Genomic DNA, 23,267 nt, shown 5'->3' with positions numbered 1-23,267 from the left:
ATTATATTATTTTTCTCTAGGAATAATTAATTAATTACTAATTAGTTATTATTCCTTGTCAAGTATGACCAAATCCATTAGGAATAATTAAATAAATCATTATTTGTTTATTATTCCTTAATCATATTTCTTGAGATGATAAATAAATCATTTATTTATTTATTATAACCAAATAAAAGTTTAAATACTTTTTCCCTGTAACCAGGTACAATAAAATATTCCAAATGGTTATTTCTAGAATGGAGATTAATAATATTTTATTATTGCTCATTATTCGAGGGTAACCTAATATTTTGTTATAAATAGAAGGGTTTTCCATTCATTATTCACTTTTGATTATTTTCATTGTTGCACTCATTGTTGTAACTCTGATTATTATCACTGTCACACACCATTTTTCTTTCCATTTGAGTTCTCACTTAGCTCAAACATTTTGTTTTCTGGGTTTTACACATTATGAGGAGAGAGACTCTATAAAAGTTGAAGACATTTGAGGATAGCCAGAACCCATCCCATAGAGGGGGACTGGTAACATTATTTTTTCCCTTCACAATTGTTGTTTAATAAAATATATTCTCTATATATCTAGTTTCCATTGGATTATTGGAGTTACTTGCACTTATTTTACTATTCCATTTTGTTGTTTAACAATGATTGTGGCATAGATCAGGGCTTTGGTAGGTTTTGTTTCTATCATTTTCTACAGATCTACAATGTTTAGAAGCCATTTTCATTGTTAGGGTTATTTGTCATCCACAAACTTAAGTGATTTATTTTCGTACACATTCAAGAAAAAAACACAATAACAAAGATAGTAGTGAAGGAATCCCAAATCAGTGATCTTAAAACTAGCATGTAAATCCTTCTTCACCTGCAAAATATGATCATCATTGTTTCCAGTAATGATCAAATCATCCACATACAGAACAAGAATCACCAAATTTTTACCATGTTGGCATACATACAAAGTATCATCAAATTCACTTCGCTTAAAGGCAACTTTGCGAAGGTATTCATCCATTTTGGCATAACAAGCTCGTGGAGCTTGTTTCAATCCATATAGAGCTTTGATCAATTTGTAGACTTTATGTTCATGCCCTCCCATCTCAAAATCTGGTGGTTGTGTCATATATACATCTTCTTGTAAATCTTCGTTGAGGAAAGCACTTTTAACATCCATCAAATGAAATTTCCATCCTTTCTAAGCTGCTAATGCAAGTGTTAATCAAATGGTGTTACATTTAGCTGTAGGGGAAAAACTTTCTTCATAATCGATGCCTTCTTGTTGTGCAAAACCCTTAGCAACAAGTCTTGTTGTATACTTGTCAATGTCTCCATTTTTCTTGTACTTAATTCTGTAAACCCATTTGCATCCAATGGGTTTGACATTTTGAGGACAATCAAAAAGTTTCCAAGTGTTGTTTTCTATTACTGCATGGTATTCTTCGATCGCATCCTTTTTCCATCCTTTATGTTTTACTGCCTCTTTGTACGTGGAGGGATTAGTAAAATCATTTTTTATCAAGGAAAAAAATTCTTCATTTCTATGTGACCCTCGTGTCCTTGTTTTGTTTTGCTCATCAGACCTTACATCTTTCAAAAGTTGAACAACCCATTTTGGCAATTGATGTTCATTTGTTTGAGGATTTGAATAATCACCATCATTGTAAAGTGGATTGATGTAAATTGATGTTCATCAATCAACTAAAGATTCCTAGGGTGGAGAATCACTGCCAGATGAACTGCTGCTTCTAGAAGATTCAGATGAACTTCCAAAAGACCCAGATGATGTTGTTGAAGTATATGGACTAGATAAATCATTTTCAGATGAAGGAAAATCAAGTTCATACCAACGTTGTGAGCTTGGTTGACTTTTAATTTTTCCATTCCTTTTATCTCCCTTAGTTTCCAATTTTTGTAGAATATTTTCAATCTCTATGGCACTCTTGATTTTTGTTTCATCAAAAATCACATCCCTACTGACAATAAATTTTCCATTGGATAGAGGTCGATATCCTTTTTTTTCATTGGAATACCCAATCATTGTGCATTTCAAACTTCGTGAATCAAGCTTAGTTCATTTTTCATTTGGAACTAAGGCATAACACACTGATCCAAAAACTCTGAGATGTTTAACTTGAGGTTTGAATCCAAACCATGCTTCATAAGGTGTAATTTTTTCTAAAGAAGCAGTTGGAGACCTGTTCCTTAAGTAGACAATTGTATGTATTGGTTTTTCCCAATATATAGGACTTAACTTTTTGAAAGTTAGCATGGAGCTTGCCATTCCTAACAAGGTGCGATTCATTATTTCCACTACTCCATTTTGTTGTGGAGTGTAGACATTTGTAATATGTCTTTTCATACCATTTTCCCTACGATAAGATTGAAATTCATTAGAAGTGAATTCCCCTCCATTGTCTGTCCTAAGAGTGCCAATATTCTCTTTGACTTCATTCTCAATAAGTTGGCGAAAATTTTTAAACTTTTCGAATGCTTCTGACTTTTGCTTCAAAAAAAAACCCAAGTCATCCTACTAAAATCGTCAATAAAGAGTAAAAAATATCTGCAACCTCCTAGAGAAGTTGTAAGGGTCCAAAAATGTCACTGTGAACCAATTGCAAACGCCTATTTGCACGCCATGAACTTGTTGGAAAAGTCTCTCAATTTTGTTTCCCATAAATGCAAGCTTCACATTTTTCATTTTCTTTCTTGAAAGTTGGAAGGCCTTTAACCATTCCCTATTTTTGAAGTTGAGAGATACTTTCAAAGTTTAAATGCCCATATCTAACATGCCACAACCTTATTTGTGAAATATCTGAACTTTCTCCTTCTACAAAGTCATAATTCGGTGGAATAATTGTTCCTTTCATCCTTAACAGTTTTCCATCTTCATATCTTGTCATGATTGTTTTCATACTCTGTTTGATTGAGTTGATTTTGACTAAACCATCCTCCATAACAACTTGATGTCATGCTTGTCGAATCATGACTAAAGACAACAAATTATTTTTGAAAGTTGGTACATACCAAACATTTGAAATCAAATTTTCTCCAATGCCAAGAAGATAAACTTTTACTACACCTTTTCCACAAGGAGTGCATCTAGTATCATATGTAATAAAGATTGAATTGAGATGGAATTGTTGAAAATTCCAAAAGAATTCACGTCGAAAAGTCATATGTTGTGTTGCTTGTGTATCTAAGATACAAACATCTTCATAAGGACTTTTAAGATAAGTGGAGAGTTGTACTGTTGTTGATTCTAAACTTTGATATGTAGTAAAGACATATTTTGAGCCATCATCTTCTTGATCATTAGAAAACTATGATGTGTGTTGATGAAACTTTGGAATTTTGTCAATAGAAGTTTGACAATCTTTATCATGATTACCAACTGTATTACATCTTCTACAAACAATTTGATTAAAATCTTTGCCTCTGCCTTGACTTTGTCCTCTTCCTCTGCTTTGATTTTGTCCTCTACCTTGACTTTGTCCTTTTCCTTGATTGTTTTCTCTACCTTTATTGTTTCCTCTTCCTTGAAAATTTCCTCTACTAAAATTGTTGCCTCTGTTGAAGTTGTTCCTCTGCCTTGACTTCTACAATGACCTTGTCCACTATTTGTTGTTGGATTTTGATTGAAGTGCCCTCTTCCTCTACCTAGACTTCTACCATGACCTTGTCCACTATATGTTGTTGGATTTTGATTGAAGTTCCCTCTTCCTCTACCTCTAGAACTATCAGTTGAAGACTTACTAGTGCTAGCTTCTGTGAAGAAGACATCTTCCCCAATCTGTTTCTTCTTCCCAAAAGTTTTGTCATGTTGAGCTAGAATTTCACTTAATTCATCAAACTTTAACTTCTCTAACTTTCTAGTTACTTGTAGAGTTTCCAAAAAATGAGTATATGAAGAAGGAAAACTAGCAATCAGAATTGTAGTCATGAAACTATCATCCACTGCTTGAAAACCAGCATTTACTATTTCCTACTTAATGTTCTTAAGTCTAGAAATATATTCAAGTACATCTCCTCCTTCAATCAATTTCTGTTGGAGCAACTTCAATTGAAGATCAACATTTTTTAGATTCAGGTTGTGTATCAAACAAATCTTTAAAAGTTCTCAAAGCAGACCATGCATCAAAAGCATTTTCAATGTGAACATACATTTCATCATTAACTGAAGATTTGATTAATGCTAATGCTTTGGCATTTTTGATCTCCCATTTAGCTAGTAGAGTTGCATATGTAGGTTTATTTGGTTTAACATCACCATCACATACATCTCGCTAAAGTTCATTATAAATTAAAGTGCTTTCAATGAGCCTTTTCCATGTCTTGTATGTCGTTGTGCCTTCAAGCTTGTTGGAATCAGAAAATAAGTTTAACAGCTTTGACATTGCAAAAGTAAATGTAAACACCAAGTTGGATCATGCACCAAAAATAGAATATGAGCAACACACCATACACAAAAATGCCAGGAAAAAGGATCTATCAGGGCTTGGCCTTGACCCTTGTATAGTCATTGGAGGAGAAAAATGACTGAGCTTTGTAATTAGATTTAGTCAATTTCTCAAAACATTTACAATGAAACTTTCGAAATTTGATTATTTACATTGATCTTGCAATTTTTTTGTCTCGAAAATCACTCTAACCCCCCTCAAAGTGAAAAATTACTTTGAGTTACGATTTTAGAACCCCAAATTTACAAATTACAAAATTACCCCTTATTACTCCAAATTTACAAATTTTACAAAAAGTCATCACTCCAAAAATTACAAATGACCCCTTTTCACTCTACAAAACTCGCACGTTATTACTCCAAATTACAAAAAAATCCCAAAAACTCACACCTTATTACTCTAAATTACAAAAAAAAATTACAAGTTCCAATAATGAGCTTTATCTTTCAATATTTTTGAACTCCCATTTAGAAAAATTTCATGAAGTCCCTTTTAAAAAATTGAATTAAAAAGCGAACGAATTTCATGAAGTTGCTTTTTGAATGAAGTGAATTAAAAATTGATATGTCGCAAAAACATGCTATAACAAATGGATATGGATACGTTGCAAAACATGTTATAACAAATGTTGAAGCTTTGAATGTCGAAACAACAAAAAACCAATTTCGCCAAAATGCCCAAAACTGATTTCACTGAAATGCTGAAAATTCTGAATTCTGCATTTTTTCAATTAACATTTCCGTTATCACATTTTGTCAGCAATTCGTGAAACTCGCCATTTCATATTTCACATTTCGCTAAAGCATAAAGAAAACTACCCATTGTCAAATCACCAACCAATTTGCTTCCGATATAATGCCATCTGTCAACATCACGTGAACGAATGTCTGAAAATTTAATGATCCTTTATGTGTTTTATAATCTCGAGGTTTTCAATCGATTTGCAATAATTTCGACTTAATAAAGAGGGATTTTCCATTACGCATGCATTTATTTGAGATGACTTTACCGACGTTCAAGTAATTGTTGCTTATCTTCACTTGTTTTATTTAACAGGATAAAGACATGTCTCGGCTAATCAAAGCAAGAAGAAAGTCTACCACCCCAACAAAATCAGTCTTGCTACTTGAGGAAATTCACAAAATGACTCCATTGATTTTAGATACTACATGCACATTAGATGCAGGCTCGTCTAGTTGGGAGGCAATGTCCCAATTATTCAAAAATTAAAATCCGAGAATAATTGAAAACAGAGGAGCTATTGTGGATGATTCTCAGATAAATCACACAAATCCATTGTCAGGAGTAGTCAATTCTTTCCTTCACATAATTGTTGTTCTTCCGAAGATCCTCCCATAAACCGATATTTTGAGATGGGTTATTGATCATGTAGATATAATAGACAAATAGTTCATTATTGCCAAGAAAACTGTCATTGTTTCGTTCAGACATGAGGACTTAGGAAGAATGTATCACTTGCCAGCGCCCTAGAAGAGATATGATGCTCAATTTGTCCTGAAATCCATGTAGGATAATTCAAAGCCTGCTAAACTTATTAAAGACTCAAGGAAATATCCTAACAAGCACAAGTGCGAGGACAAGGGTATGTATTCACTGGCTTCTCTTGTAGGTCCTTTCTCCCAGGTTGTAGCTATGACATGTCATCTTTTTGGTTTAGCCAATACTCAAAAGTTTTCATAAGAATGGGCTCCCTTGATTGAAACTGCTTCTGACAACTACATTATGGATTGGGAAATCATTTTGTCAAACAATTTGAGCATGCAAATTCATAATTATAGGAAAAAGCATAATGTACTAGCAAGGACATGTCCTTCCTTTTACATGAGCACCTATATTATGGATTATATATGTTTCTCTTATGATTTTATGTCTTTATGATGGAAATGGACTGATTAGTATGCTACCACCATTCATATTTACTGTGGCATCCTGTGGGAATCTAAGTACCACCCCAATTTTTACAAAATTTTCCACGAAGTCACAATCCCCATTCACTAATAAGTCTTTGGAAGTAAAGCCCCTAGGGTAACTGTTGAAGCCAATGGAGACCTAAAGGATATAGGAAAATGTTCGGGGGACAGAATTATACTTATATTCATATTTTTGGTAGCAAAGCCCATCCTCATGTCTTGCCACTCTTTGTTCCGGATAAATTTCTAGCCAAAGAAATTTCCTATCAAACAGTTGGTTGTGATCTTACTAAAGTGCTTAAATATGCTAAGAAAACTGTTTGGCCCCCCTTTCCTATTTCTTATAGTTCATATGCCCTTGACAATTTCAAGCATGCTTTACTTGAAATTTAGCAATTAAAATCTCTTTGTTTTCCAGTTTTTCCAAACCGACACTATGATCCTAATGAAATTTCCAAAGAAGTAACAACTCACGTGAAACTCAAGCCTTTTTCAAGCGAGCCTAATAATTTCGATGACTTATTTGAGATGCTTCCAGAATACTCTATGGTCTAAGAGTTAGCCACAGAAAGATTAACTTCTGCAGAGGTGCTAAGCTTTAAGAAATATCGTCAAAGGAGAAATGCCCATTTACCATAAATACTAGTAAAACATCTACAGTAGGAAATAGGAAAAGCCGAAGCATCAACCTCTTCTTCCCAAATACCAGTTATAGAAACAACAATTGATGTTGTTGAAAAAGATAATAAATTCAATCAAGTCTGGGAAGAATTCAATCGTGTGCTATCTACTGAAGAAATCCCTACCACAAACGGTTCAGTCAGCAAGCTACAGAACCAGTGTTAGTTACTACATAATTAGCAACAATCACTATTTATATAGACACAAATTTATGCACAAGTAATAAAGAAGCCTCTAAGGTTTCAGGGGATAAAGAGGAGACCTCATTCACTGCCGAGGATCCCCAAATTATTATTAATACTGAAGAAAGTGAGAAGAACATCAGTGCAAAAGCAGAGAAAGATTCTACTACACCAGAGGATATGGAAATAATTTCTACAGTCCCTACCACTAAGATAGTCCTAAAGATTGATGAAATTCCAACATTGGACACGTTTTACAGTCCAAAGCATAAAGCAGTTATGAGAAGATCACAGAAGAAAAGGAAATTATAGTAGTCTCCAGACCTTGTCCCTAGTGAGATTCTAATCCAAATACTTTGGAAAGGAGCTCAACCTACCCCTGAGGAAGAACATAATAGGTTGTATCAGTATGCAAGATCTTATGCCAGTGCCACGATTGACAAAGCCACAAAAATTCAATTATTAATAAAAGAAAAGGATCAAAGGATTGCTCAAATGGAGCAACTTTTCCAACAGGAAAAGCAAACCATAGAGAAACAATGGAAATCAAATGTTCCTAATTAATTTTACAGAGAGATTTTGATAACTTAAGGCTTCAATTTGAAACAGAGAGTAGAGATAAAGATCAACAAATTCAACAAATGCAATAAAGGATTGAACAACTACAAGAAAGTCCTGAAATCAACAGATTCCGAATGGAGGCATTTGAACTAGACACCCTACTAAAAAAACAACAATTAGTTTTCTATCATAAATTATCCCAGATTCATGATTTAGCCAAGACTAGTGATTCCCTGGTTACTCATATGTTCGATCTAAGGACATATTATGAAGGAATCAATGAAAAAGTATCAAACTACATAGATTGGCAAGACACAACAGAGGGGAGAGTAGCCGATCTCCCTAGAATTGAAGAGTCAATAAAGGACATTGTATTTGGTGATTGGGATATGAAGATAAAAAGCATTGAAATGGCCATTATCAGAGCTAGAAATCTTGCTTCTAATCTCATTGAATACATTAAGGACACTCTATTTCAAGCTAGTCTAATACACAAATGCCCGAAAGACACTTTGCCAGATGTCAGGATATTAAAACAATCATGGCAAGAAGTGTCTATGAAGAAAGATCTAGATATTCAAAGCCTATCTAGACCTAACATGGAGATCTATTGGCATTTCATAGTGAAACGACATAGTCAACAGCTTACGTTGAGGTATCTCTCAAATGTTGCTACTCAACTTCTTCCACCACTCAATGATGCAGTCTTCATAGGATAGATGCGTATGCAGCCGATACATCCCCCCAAGCTCGAGCCAATAGTGAACGCATGCAATCTCAAAGAACGAATAGAAAAAGTATCTGGCAAAAAATCATGAGGATTGTTATAACTAATCACCAATTTGCTATCTGAGATTTTAGTTTTAAATAGTTTTAAAATAGTATTTAGAAACTTTGTTTACAAGTTTTCTATTTTTGTAATATTAATAGCCTATTTAAACCCCTTTCATGCATTTAGAAAGGGGTCCAAAATTTTGAGAAGGTGGCTTTTGAACTCGCACTATTGTTTGAACAGAAGTTATCCAATTGAAAGGCTAAACCTCGAAGATATCTTTTTCGAATAAAAAGCTTTGATGCATCAGGTACTATTATCTTTGTGGTGGTGTTTTATGTCACTGAATTAGATAGTTAACTTTTTTCTTTCTGAATATTTGATTATAGTTTGATATGAAATGAGATATATCATTTTCACTATTGATGTGAGATATTAAATGATTTGTGATTATATATGAGATAACGAGATCTTTCGTGTGATTGAGTTTTTAATCAACTAAATTAATTAACTATTTAATTAATTTAGTTTCTTATGTATGATTTCTTTTCATTAAATTATGATATGATCTATATTGTTACATGTTTTATGAAATATTTATATTAGATAACACAAAAGAGATTTATCCCGAGAGATAGTTAGAATAAGTACTAAAGTTTTATCATTAGTGATTAAATCATTCCATTGTGTTTATTTCATTCCTTATGTTATTATTAAATCTTTTTAAAAATGAGAAATTGGTCTCTATATCCCCAGTTGGACCCACCATCTTCAACGGAAAAGGAGTTGCTTTAAGCTCTGGACCAGGTGGAGTTCCCCGATGTTGAGGCAGTCACCTTCTAGCCTTCAACATTTTTGGCACTAGATGTTAGAAAATTATATATTATAAAGCAATGGAACACATAAAATATTGCAAATATATAAGCATAGAAAACACATAAAACAAGAGAGACACAGATATACGTGGTTCACCCAGTTTGGGCTACGTCCACGAAGAAACAACTAGTCCTTCCTTTTATATTATCCAACAAACTGAAGAGATACAACCTACAGAAGATCCACTGTAACACCCTCTTCGCTCTCAATCTCCTCTCTCTTTCTCACTCAGAATACAGATCTACATAGGCGCAATACAATTCCCTCATATATAGTGAGGGGTTGCCTTCTAGGGCAAAAAACCCTAAATTAAACATAACTTCTACCGTCAGATATCCACCTAATGAATAGCCCAGATTGACTAGAAATTACTATACTTTTACAAGGCACTTTTACATCTATTCTTAGCTTCGAGGGTGGTTCCCTCGAAACCCCCCGCTAGAGGAGGGCTTCCCAAAGGTCGTAGCTATCCCTCCCCCCCCCCCCAGACCCCCCCTGCAGTGAATATTTTACGAGTAGCGTTGCCGCCTCATTTCAAACTGGGGTCCAATGTGACGATACCTTTGAATATAGAAGATAATCAGGCTCCACACCCAACACTAGAAGGAGGGACAACAGACTATGGATTGCATATAAAACCAATCCAAAACCAAGGAGCCACCACAAGAGTCAATCACCCTCCAAAACTCCTCCAACTTTGAGATCTCATTCTAAATATCCAAGTCATAAATCAGAAATTGTAGAAAAATCCCCAACATATCCTAGCACATTTCCCGAAGTACCTCCTTCAAATTATAATCTGGAACCTCTAGAAGTACAATATTTGATAAAGAAATTAGAGGATATATCTATTTCTGCAAAAAAATATGTAACATCTGAAGCTTCCGAAGGAAGTGTCACTTCCCTATTTCGCCATACTAGTGTATTAACTCGTTCACAGAGTGAAAAGCTTGGCGTTACACCGCTTGAGTTTCCACTTCCCTCTCATCGAAAAAGTGCTACTATATCAGCATCTCAATCATCTGCTAGTGAGATCAAAAATTCATCTTCATTGCAAACTCCCTCATTCATTCCTTCACAACCAATTTCCTCATCCATTCCTATTTTTTCTACTCAGACAATTAGTGTTGCCACAAGTAGTACTAGTCCAGTGGTTGTTTCTTCTACCACAACATCCACCTCTGGAACTTCTACATCATCTTCTCAACCAATAAGACAAACAATGGCTGCTAGACCATGGACTAATCCTGGAGTTGTTCAGTTAGCAGGAGCACTTCATCCTCTACCAAGTCATCCAGAAAAATGGTTGCCCAAATACAATCCAGATGATGGTCTTCCTGCTGAAGAACATCTCAATAATTTTATGCTAACCATGAATCTTAATGGTGTTGAACATGAAGACTGTGTAGTAAGATTGTTTCCTTATACTTTTCAAGGATCTGTAGGATCTTGGTACTTTTCACTACCAACAGGCACAATTACCAGTTGGGATATTTTTGAAGAACAATTCTTAGCTAAATTTGGTGATGACCAAACAATTGCATCTTTAATCAATGATCTTTATAATTTGAAAGTTAATTCAGGAGAAAAGATCAAAGATTTTAATTCCAGATTTAACAAATTGTTGAATAAAATCCCAACTACTTCAAAGCCTGGTTTGGATGTACATATTGAATGGTACATATCCTCTCTTCCTTCAAATATATAAATTTTTGTAGATAGAGCTAATAAGGCTACATTAGTGGAAAACATGAAAGAAGCCTTGTCTTGTGAGAAAAGAATAATTGCTTTAGAGAAGAAAATAGATCTAGAAGATAGGAAGGCTAAGAAGGTAACATTCAAAGATGATTCCAAGAAGAAAGCCCCAAAAGACCCTTTTGATCTTGAAGGATTGCAAAAAGTTCTCAAAACTATGTCTAATGAAATGGTTGAAATTAAGAAGCAGGTTGCAGAATCTTCTTCCAAAAACCTTTTAGAACTTTCAAGAGAAATCAATCATCAACTTCTCAACCTCCCAATATAATATCCAATGTAGAATCTGATCGTGAAGAAGATGAAGAAGAATCATAAATGTCAGCTGAAGAATCACAAGAAGAAGAAGTGGTTGAATTACATGGGTTGTGGGATTTTGTCTTGCCTACCTCCAATGAGGAAAATGAACAAGAATCCTTACCAATCAGTACTAGAAGTAGAGGTCTTGCCAATTCTTCACAAATAATTCAAAAGAAGAAAAATTCAACTCCTATTGCTAAAGACAAAGTTGTCAATAAAAAACCTCCTTATAAACCTTTTCAATCAATTTCGCCTTCATCTAATCCTCAACCTTCATCTAAAACCTTGGTAGTCTCTGACACCATTGAGTATAACATAATTGAAGATATGAAGAAGATCAAGGCCAACATTTCTCTCCATGAACTTAGCAAGCTGAAACAACAACATATTTTTTTATTAAAAGAGCTTAATGCAGTTACTACTTCTCCTCTTCCTATACTTGTTGTAGCCAAAGTTGCTAATGAAATGGGAAAACCCCCTATATATTCTTTCAACAAAGTTAATGCATCTGATGCAATTTTGATCGGTGATAGATCTAATTCTCATACTCCTCCTTTTCTCTTGACTTATGAAATTTACAATAAAAATGTACATAATTGCTTGATAGATTCTGGGGCATCTTTGAATATAATGCCATACTCAATTTGTGAGAAATTAAATATCGCACCCCAGAAATCAGCAATTCACATTATGAAATTAGACAAAACAAAGGTCAAGGTTTTAGGAGAGATTAATTCAGTTAGTATTAGACTATCATCCAACCCCAAATTTTCTCAAATCATTGATATATTGATCGATGATATTCCATAATTTTATGGTCTAATTATTAGCAAAGACTGCTCTGAAAAACTTCATAGTTACTTTGCAACAGACTGGTCCCACATGTGGCTTCCATATAATGGAAAGCCTAATCAAATAATAGTTGATCGAGAAAAGAATATGAAATATTCAGTAATAGATTTCGAAGAAGAAAATGAGCCAATAACTTTTAATAATAATATTCTTGGAAATTATTCGGTTGAATCATTTTTGGGAAATTTTGATGCATAAAGATCACGTTTTTCAATCAAATTTGTTAATTCACGAGTAGAAAATTTCTCTCAGACCGATTCTCTTAAATGTTTGAATCTTGTAAATAAACCATTAGTTAAATATTTGTTTCAGAAGCTTTATTTTGATGGATCTAGATCCAATGATGGTGCGAGAGCCGGATGCATACTAATTAGTCTAGAAGGTGAAAAGACAATGCTAGCTTGTAGGTTAGAATTTGAATGCACGAATAATATTAATAAGTATGAGGCATTGGTTCAAGGTCTCTACAAAGAAATTAGTCTTGATATTAAATATATTCAGGTGTTTGGAGATTCAAAGATTGTTATAAGACAAGTCAGGAATACTATTCACTATCTCTCTGTACATCTGAAACATTATCAATCTTTAGTTCAAGACCTTACTTCTCATTTTTTAGCATTCAATATTTCCCCTATACCTAGACTGCAAAATGCAAGTGCCGATCTTTTGGCCAATGTAGCTTCAAAGCTCATACCATCAAAAGATTATAGTCCAGATAGATTTTCTATTGAGTTGATTTTTTGACCATCCATCCCAGATAACATCACCAATTGGCAAGTATTCAATGATGATCAAGATATCATAAGTTTTTTGACATCTGAAGGATCATATGATGACTAGATTGTAGATGAAGATGAACATGATAAACAAACGAAACAAAAAATTGAAAAAAATCCATTACCTAAATCTGTAGTCAAGCTTGAAGATCTATATGATTTTAAGGATAGATTCAAAAAGGCCAACAATTGCAAACTCCAAAGTTCTACTTTAAAGTTTAAATTAGTTAACCTAAGATCTGATGAAAAACCTCAAAATATTAGTTTAGGGCTTGGCCTTTTATCCGGGAAAGAAATGTATTCATTCATTTTTTAAATAAGTATAAAGATATCTTTTCCTGGAATTATCAAGATCTCAAAATGTACGATGCCTCTATCATCCAACATACTATCCCGATAGTACCATAAGTCAAATCTATTCAACAAAAGCTTAGGAAAATTCATCCAAATTTGGAAACCTAAATAAAAAATGAATTGAATAAACTTTTGAAATCCAAGATTCTTTTTCCTGTTAGACATTCACAATGGGTTTCAAATCTGGTACTAGTTAGAAAAAAGAGTGGTGATATCTGAATTTGCATTGATTTCAGAAATTTGAACAGAGCATGTCAAAAGGATAACTTTCCCTTACCATCAATGGAGCAAGTTTTACAATCAGTAGCAGGCTTCCAATTAATGTCTTTCTTAGACAAATTTTTAGGGTATAATCAGATTTTAGTTCATCCAGAAGGCCTTTAGTACCTTGGAGCCTCCATGCCTTAATGGCAGGTTTCTCGCCTTCGACGACAAGTTCTCATCATTGACCTTTGATCGAAGGATTCTATGAGTGTTGGACATCAACACATATATTCACACTTTGTAGATTGCACTAGGAGTACCTTGAGAGCAATTGTCATTATTGGTGGTTTCTCTCACACTTGTTAACAGTTCACATCATTGACTTGTAATTAGGTGGTTTCTACCATGTTCGACTTCGAGACATTCACTCGCATGGATAAATTTGTACTATGGATCGAGAGATGGAGATCAAGACCCTGGATCTAGTTTCATCCATCTAGGCTACATGGACTTATTAAATATTCATGCTTGTAAACATAGATCCATTGATGGCTCTATCCATACTATGTCTTTTATTGACATGGATCTTCAGATGTATTTACGTACTAGTTCTTTTAGACATTTATGCTCTGAGTATGGGAATTTCTACCTCAGTCGTGATTATAAATTGCATTGTAACATTTGATTGATTGTTTCAGGTCTCTGACTGCAGTATCTAACCCAAACCTTGGCATGATAAAGTGCTTCAATCATCATACATATTTTCTGACTATCCACTTTAGGGGTCAATCAGTTACACGTAATTTTTTTGCATTAGGAAAATGACCATCGGTTTGGATCTTTTGCTATCCATCAATGTGTTCCAAAGCTCCCCCTCGAAAGGCTAGAATCCAAACTATCCCAAATATAATGAAATTATTGTATCCCAAGACTCAAAAACCTATTTTTGGCTTCCTTCGCAGTTCCCTAGTCCATTTATGTGCATAAGTGTGCTCTGTCTGACATTATGACCTATGCACATGACTTAACACATGTAAAATTAAAAAGTAAAGTCTAGAAATGTTGTTAGTCTAATCTTTCTCAACTAAAAAGCTTCGAATGGATGTCTATTCAACCTTGATCCCTTCCATCATGGAGCTACTTCCCTCTCTTTTTGGAACCCCTATCCCACCATATGTGGATCTTATCCCTTGGGAAATGAATCCAAACTTCCTCCTTTTGGGCTAAAAAGATAACACAGGACTGAGGATTGGAGAGGACTATTAAATGTGGGCTTATGCTGCAGAAATAAGGCTAGGAGCTTATTCACCCAAGGAGAGGGTTGGAGATTGTGAGAAGAGGCTTGTGACATCATGGCTTTGAGGTTGTAAGTTCGTTCTCCATTTTATTAATATAAAAGCAACTGTTCTTTCCCAATTATGTCTTCTCTGGTATCATTTGTGGGATTCTTTGATCACCCACATAGGTTATGATTGATTATTGATTCAATTTATGATATATGTTGAGTTAATTACTTCATTTAGCTTTTATGTTATATACTAGATGCTTTGATCGTTTGTATGTTTTTGTTTATGTAAATCTCCTTCAAGACATCATGGACAAGTTGTGAGAAGCAATGGAATGGTCTCTAAAGCATCAAGGAGAAGCGAATTGTCAAAGGAACTAAGAGGGGAATTCGACGAGATTTTTGATAAGTGGTAAGTGACCCCTCTCATATTGTTTGTTTTAGCCAAATGTAAGCTAGGGAAAGGTAGCAGTTCTTTCTTGTTTGTTACTAGATTTCTTTGAGGTCTAGGGAAATCTGTCTTATTCGCAAGAGGGGTTAGTCCGCCTAAAAAATGGCCATTGAGGATGAATTTGAGAGACTTGAAGCACTTGAAGGCGGGGGGGGGGGTACTCATCTGATGAAGCCAAGAAAAGGGTTATTCATCTCGAATCATCTAAAAGAAGAATATTGGAGGAAAAGGTGGAAATGTGTGCGATTTGGGTCAAGAGTGGAGATGAAAACACAGTTTTTCTAGAAGTAGCTAAAGGGACGAAGAACTTAAAATACCATCTAGGCCTTGGAAAACCCTGAAGAGGGTTGAGCTGCATCTTTTTTAGAATTAGCATCTTAGAGTAGAAATAATTTTAGCAACCTATTCATGGCTCCCCCTGAAGTGATTATTGCAGAAGTCATATCTTTAGCCAAAGTTTTTCCCATATTTGTTGAGAATGAAGAATTAAGAAAAGTCCATAGTTTTTAGAGGGACAAAACACAAGGCCTTGATGGATGATCTGTAGAGTTCTTTATTTATCTATATGATATTATTGGGCATGATCTCTTGAGATTGATGGAAGAATCTAGGATCAATGGTAAAATTCATGAACCTTTTAATTCTACTTTTATTGCTCTTATCCCTAAGTCTAAATCCCCTCTATCATTTGATGATTTTAGAACCATATCGCTCTATAATAGCATATACAAAGTTATTTCCAAGATCATTGCTAACAGGTTGAAGTCAATCCTATCAAAGAATTTATCGAAGCAATAATTTACCATTTTGGAAGGATAGCAAATTCATGAGGCCATTGGGGTTACGTAGGAATGGCTTCACAGCCTCAAGACAAAGAAGCTAAAAGGGTTGGTCATAAATATTGATTTATCCAAGGCATATGACAAGATCATTAAGATATACCTTCGCCTTCTTATGACCCACCTCGGTTTTGATGTCCCTTTCATAAGCCATTAGAGAAATTTTGAGGTAAAAAATGGGCCTCAAAACAAAAATGTACAACCAAAATCAACTTTATAAGAACCAATAGGAATCAAGATGATGATTTCAACCATTGGGGATGATTCACCATTTTTGGAGTAAAAGGGTAAGAAGATAAGATAATTAGAACAAAAAAAAAAAAACTACTTTTTCAGTGTGTATTTACAATCACAACTTTCCATGTATTTCTCATTTTCTGTGTAGCAGGGTCCATTGAAAGTATGTGACATGCAGACTCCATGGATGAGGAATTAAATTTTGCATCCAACAAGTGTTCTTGCTCGAAATTTGAGTAAAATTGTGGGGAGATAAGTTCAAAATACGAGTTGAAAAAGAAGTTTTTATTTTTTCACTCCAAAGTTTGATGAGGTAATCCAATATTATTTTATTATTTCCACTATTATTTTATAATATTCCTTAGGAGACCCATTTTAGACCTCGAAATTTCTCTAATTTGGGGTCACGAGGTTTATTACTTTGGTCTCATTTTTTGTTCTCATAAATGTTTTGACAACTTATTTTTTTCATGCATGGCAGGGTTCGTGACATGGATATCCCCATTCCCCGTTGTTTTTTTTTCTTGTGGCTGAAGACATCAACAAGATCTTACTAGAAGCTAAAAGGAGGGTAGATTTAAGGGGAGTTTTCGTGGCAGAATATCTGTTCATCACCCATTTCCTATTTGTGGATGATATTTTACTATTCAGTGATGGATCTAGTGGGACCTGACCACTCTAAAGGAGATTCCCACTCTATTAAAAAAAGCTACTACAATGTACTTAAATCACCACAAATCATCCATGTATCCTCTTGGTTTATCTAGGGATGAATCTATCAATGCTCATAATATCCTTCCATATGAATCTAACACTTTTGATGAAGGGATCAAACACCTAGGTTTTCATCTAAAGTCCGATGACTAACAAGAAAACGAATTGGCTTTGACTCCTTGAAAAGATTGAAAAAGGATTAAAAGCTTGGAGTTTCATATGGTTGTCTCAGCTGGTAGGTTGATTCTCATAAAAGATGTGCTTGAAACCATTCTAATTTTCTGGTCATCATTATCATGGATCCCAAAAAGTATTTTGAATTTTGTGCACAAAATTTGTTGCAAATATTTGTGGGCGGGGAAAAATGAGGGCATGGTCTTCTTGTTAGAAAATTATATATTACGGAGCAATGGAACACATAAAATATTGCAAATATATAAACACATAAAACAAGAGAGACACAGATATACGTGGTTCACCTAGTTTGGGCTACGTCCACCCCAAATAGCCAGTCCTTTCTATTATCCAGCAAAATGAAGAGACACAACCTACAACAAATCCGCTGTAATATCCTCTATTTTCTCTCACAGTCTCACCTCTCTGTTTCTTGCTCAGAGAATACACATCTATTACACAGCCTCAAATACAATGCCCTCATACAAAGAGAGGGGTTGCCTTCTAGGGCAAAAAACCCTAAACTAAACATAAGTTCTATCGTCAGCTCATCCGCCTAATGAACGGCCCAGATTGACTAGAAATTACTATACTTTTACAAGGCAATTCTACATCTGTTTTTAGCTTCGGGGGCGTTGCCCCCGAAACCCCCCACCAGGGGGGGGCTCCCCAAACGTCGCAGCCGCCCCCCTTGGACCCCCCCTACAGTGAATAGTTTACGGGCGGCGTTGTTGCCCCATTTCGTACTGGGGTCCAATGTGGCGATACCTTTTAATACAGAAGAAAATCAGGCTCCACACCAAACAATCTCCCACTTGGAGACTAATTATAGCAACTCCATCGCTGCTTCATTTGCTAGACAATGACTCCTCTTTGGACCTGATTGTTTCTCATCTTCATCGTCATCCTTGAAGACCAATTGAAACTGAGCATATTCTCAGTTTCTCCCTGGTTACAACTTTTGTTAGCATATCTACAGGATTCTGGCTAGTGTGTATCTTTTCCAGCTTCAACTCTCCATCTTCCAACACTGATCGTATGAAATGGTACTTGAGCTGTATGTGTTTAGTCTTGGAATGAAATGCTAAGTTCTTTGCAAGATGAATGGCACTTTGACTATCACTGTATAACGTGCCCATATCATGCTCCTTACCCAATTCACCCATAAACCTTTGTAACCAAATCACTTCTTTACAAGCCTCTGTAGCAGCAACATACTCTGCTTCTATTGTTGAAAGTGAAACAACACTTTGGATTTTTGAAACCTAACTGACAGTTGTTCCACCAACAATAAATACATATCATGTAGTTCTCCTCCTGTTATCTCTGTCACCTGCCATATCTGCATCAGCATATCCCTGTAGGGAAATGTTTGAACCACCAAAGCATAATGCTTGATTTGTGGTACCTTTCAAATATCTAAGAATCCATTTCACTGCCATCCAATGTTCCTTTCCTGGATTTTTCATGTACCTTCTTACAACTCCCACTACATGTGCAATATTAGGCCTTGTGCAAACCATTGCATACATTAAGCTTCCAACTGTTGATGCATATGGAACTTTAGACATATAATCCATGTCTTCTTGGGTCTTTGGGCACATTTCCTTACTAAGTTTGAAATGACTAGCAAAAGGTGTACTAACTGGTTTTGCATTGTGCATATTAAATCTTTTCAACACCTTTTGTATGTACTCATTCTGAGACAATGTTAATTTACGATTTTTCCTGTCTCTAGTTATTCTCATACCAAGGATTTGTTTTGCAGCTCCCAAATCCTTCATTGCAAATGAATTTGCCAATTTTCTTTTGAGCACATTTATTTCCTGCATGTTAGACCCTGCAACAAGCATGTCATCTACATACAATAACAATATAATATAGCTGCCATCATTTTGCTTTTTCAGATAAACACAATGATCAGAGTGACATCTAATATAACCTTGTTCAGACATAAACTTGTCAAATTTTAGATACCACTGTCTTGGAGGCTGTTTTAAGCCATACAAGCTCTTCTTCAACCTACACACTAGTTTCTCCTTCCCTTTCACTTCATATCCTTCTGGTTGTTGCATATATATCTCTTCCTCCAAATCCCCATGGAGAAAGGCTGTCTTTACATCTAACTGCTCAAGATGAAAATCTTCAGCTGCTACTAGACTTAAAATAGTTCTGATTGAAGTCATTTTAACAACAAGAGAAAATATTTCATCAAAATCAATACCTTTCTTCTGTGCAAACCCCTTCACCACAAGTCTAGCTTTGTACCTTTGTTTTCCTCCATCTTCTTCCTTCAACCTGTAAATCCATTTATTCTTCAATGTAGTTTTTCCTGCAGGCAACCTGACTAAGTCCAAAGTCTGGTTATGCATTAAGGAGTCCATCTCTTCTTCCACGGCTACCTCCCACTTCTTCCTGCTTTCAACCTGCATTGCTTCTTCATAACATTTAGGTTCACCAGAATCAGTCAACAATAAATAATATAATGAAGGAGAGTATCGCTCAGGGGGTCTACTTATCTTGGTAGATCTTCTAACACCACTTTCAGGTGTTTAGGGTGCATGTTGTTGTTGTGGTGGTTGTTGTTGTTGTGGTTGTTGATTATTACTATTTTCAGGCACCTTTACTTTTTTAGTGATTTCATCAAGAACTGTGTATTCCTTGTTTTCTTTTTCCTGTTTCTTTTCCTGCAACTGATTCTTATACAAGACCTTTTCATTGAATATTACATCTCTGATCCTAATGATTTTGTGATTTTCGTAATCATATAAGCGATAACCAAAATCATTAACACGATATCCAATAAAGGTACATTTCTTTGACTTTGCCTCAAGCTTTGTTCTATTTTCTTTATCAATATGGACAAAGGCCTCACAACCAAAAGGCTTTAAAAAAGAGTAGTTTACCTTTATTCCTGTCCATGCTTCCTCTGGAACACCACCATCCAAGGAACTTGAAGGCCCTCTGTTTATTAGATAAACAATAGTATCTACAGCATCTGCCCAAAATTGTAAAGGCAATCCTACATGCAATCTCATGCACCTTGCACGCTCCATGATTGTTTTGTTCATCCTTTCTAACACAACATTTTCTTGTGGTGTTCTTGGAGCTGTCTTCTCTCTGCGAATTCCATGCTCTGAACAGTGCTTATCAAACTCGTTGTTGCAATATTCACCTCCATTTTCTGATCTAAGACACTTCAATTTCTTTCCTGTCTCAATCTCAACCAAAGCTTTCCATTTCTTGAAAGTATCAAATACATCACGTTTATTCTTAATACAATAAATCCAAGTTTTTCTAGTTGCATCATCAATAAAAGTAACATAATAACGAGAGCCACCAAGAGATGATACCTGAGCAGGTCCCCATACATTTGTATGCACAAGCTCTAATTTTTCGCTCTTCTTTTCTTTCCCAACTATGAGAAATCTGACTCTCTTCTGTTTTCCATAAATGAAATTCTCACAGAAGTCCAAATCAGCATTCTTCAAACCCGGCAACAAATTCCTTGAGTGAAGAATCTGCATCCCCTTTTCACTCATGTGTCCGAGCCTATGATGCCATAATGCTACATCTGCTCCTTTGGAAGTTAAAGCATTACCAGAGTTAGAAATACCATTGCATAAATACAATGTACCAACCTTTTTGCCTTTTGCTATTACCAAGGCTCCTTTGGTGACCTTCCAAGCTTTATCTGTGAAAGTTGTCACACAACCTTCACCACCTAACTGCCCTATTGAAATAAGATTTTTCTTTATATCTGGAACATGCCTTACGTCCTTTAGTAGCCATTGGTTTCCATTCTGATGTTTTACAAGAACCTTACCCATTCCAACAATTTTATAGGGTTTATCATCACCCAAACAGACTTTTCCAAAATCTCCTTGAACATAGTCATGAAATTATTTCTTATCAGGTGTGGCATGGAATGAGGCCCCTGAATCTACCACCCATGAATCAGTAATATTTTCGAAAGAAAGAATCAAAGCATCTTGTAACACCTCACCTGTCACATTTGCTTCATGATTGTTTTCTTGTTGTGCATCTCCTTCTTTTCCCTTCCAAGATCTACAGTCTTTCTTTAGGTGTCCTTTCTTTCCACATTTCCAGCACACTATCCTCGATCTGGACTTGGATCTACCTTTCCTTGATTTACTGCAATATCCTGAGCTCTTTCCTCTTTCCATTTTTCTTCCCCTAGACTCTGCACTCAAAGCATTACCCGATGTCTCACCGGAGCTTTTCCGTCGCATTTCCTCGCTAAGGATAGCACCGACAACATCATCAAACTTTAAAGTACTAGATCCAGAAACAAAGTTACTAATGGCCATTACTAAACCATTCCAACTTTCTGGAAATGAGCACAAGAATAACAAAGCTCTAACTTCATCATCAAAGTTTACTCCTACAGAACATAACTAACTTGTAACAGTATTAAAATCATTTAAATGGTTTGCAACAGATCCACCTTCCAACATCTTCATATTAAATAATCGTTTCATAAGAAATACCTTGTTTGAGGCCGAGGGTTTTTCATATAGTTTCTCCAATGCCTTAATCAAAACCTTTGTTGTTGTTTCCTTCGAAATTTTGAAGGCAACCGATGCTGCGAGGCACAACCGTACTGTTCCGAGTGCCTTTCTATCGAGAAGGTTCCATTCTTCATCTGTCATTCCCGACGACATCTTTGTTTTTCCGCCCAATGGTAGGTATAGATCTTTCTGATACAGATAATCTTCCATCTGCATCTTCCACAACAAGAAGTTTTGGCCATTAAATTTCTCGACCCTAAACTTACCATCTTCTGCCATTGCTCCCACTCGAACAGGAACCCTTCTTTCCTGTGAGTTTATCAGCTCAATAAACCTGGCTCTGATACCAGTTGTTAGAAAATTATATATTACGGAGCAATAGAACACATAAAATATTGCAGAGATATAAACATAGAAAACACATAAAACAAGAGAGACATAGAAATATGTGGTTCACCCGGTTTGGGCTATGTCCACCTCGAACAGCCAGTCCTTTCTATTATCCAGCAAAATGAAGAGACATAACCTACAGAAAATCTGTTGTAATATCCTCTGTTTTCTCTCATAGTCTCACCTCTCTATTTCTCGCTCAGAGAATACATATCTATTACACAGCCTCAAATACAATGCCCTCATACAAAGAGAGGGGTTGCCTTATAGGGAAAAAAACCCTAAATTAAACATAAGTTCTACCGTCAGATCATCTGCCTAATGAACGGCCCAGATTGACTAGAAATTACTATACTTTTACAAGGCAATTTTACATCTGTGTTTAGCTTCAGGGGCGCTGCCCCCAAAACCCCCCGCCAGGGGGGGGGCTCCCCAAAGGTCACAGCCGCCCCCCCTGGACCCCCCCTACAGCGAATATTTTATGGGCGGCATTGCCGCCCCATTTCGAACTGGGGTCCAATGTGTCGATACCTTTGAATACAGAAGATAATCAGGCTCCACACCCAACACTTCTCATGGGTTAAATGGGACAAAATTTCCCTTCCATGGGAGTGGGGCAATTGGGGCCTCAAAAATATCCACTCTTTTGCTAAGGCACTGGCAGCAAAGGTGGGATAAAGATCGATATCCAGAAACAGTTTATGGACTGAGGTAGTTTTCCGAAAATACATCCACTCTATGTCCCTTGAAGAGTGGATTCACTCCCCGAACAAGAACATGCCTAATGTAATGATGAGATGGATGGTTATGATACACTCTTTCCAGGTGATTGAAAAAGGCATGGATGAAAGGTTGGAAATGGTGAAAAGATAAGGATAATAATTGATCCTTGGGTTAAATGTGGGGTAAATCTCCATTTTCCCCTTGATCCAATTAGTTTT

The sequence above is a fragment of the Pinus tabuliformis genome, chromosome 2_2 (assembly GCF_031772625.1).
Source record: "Pinus tabuliformis cultivar Carrire ecotype Pingquan chromosome 2_2, CPIR1, whole genome shotgun sequence".
Taxonomy (NCBI): Eukaryota; Viridiplantae; Streptophyta; class Pinopsida; order Pinales; family Pinaceae; genus Pinus; species Pinus tabuliformis.
Note: the sequence above shows the minus strand (reverse complement) of the source record.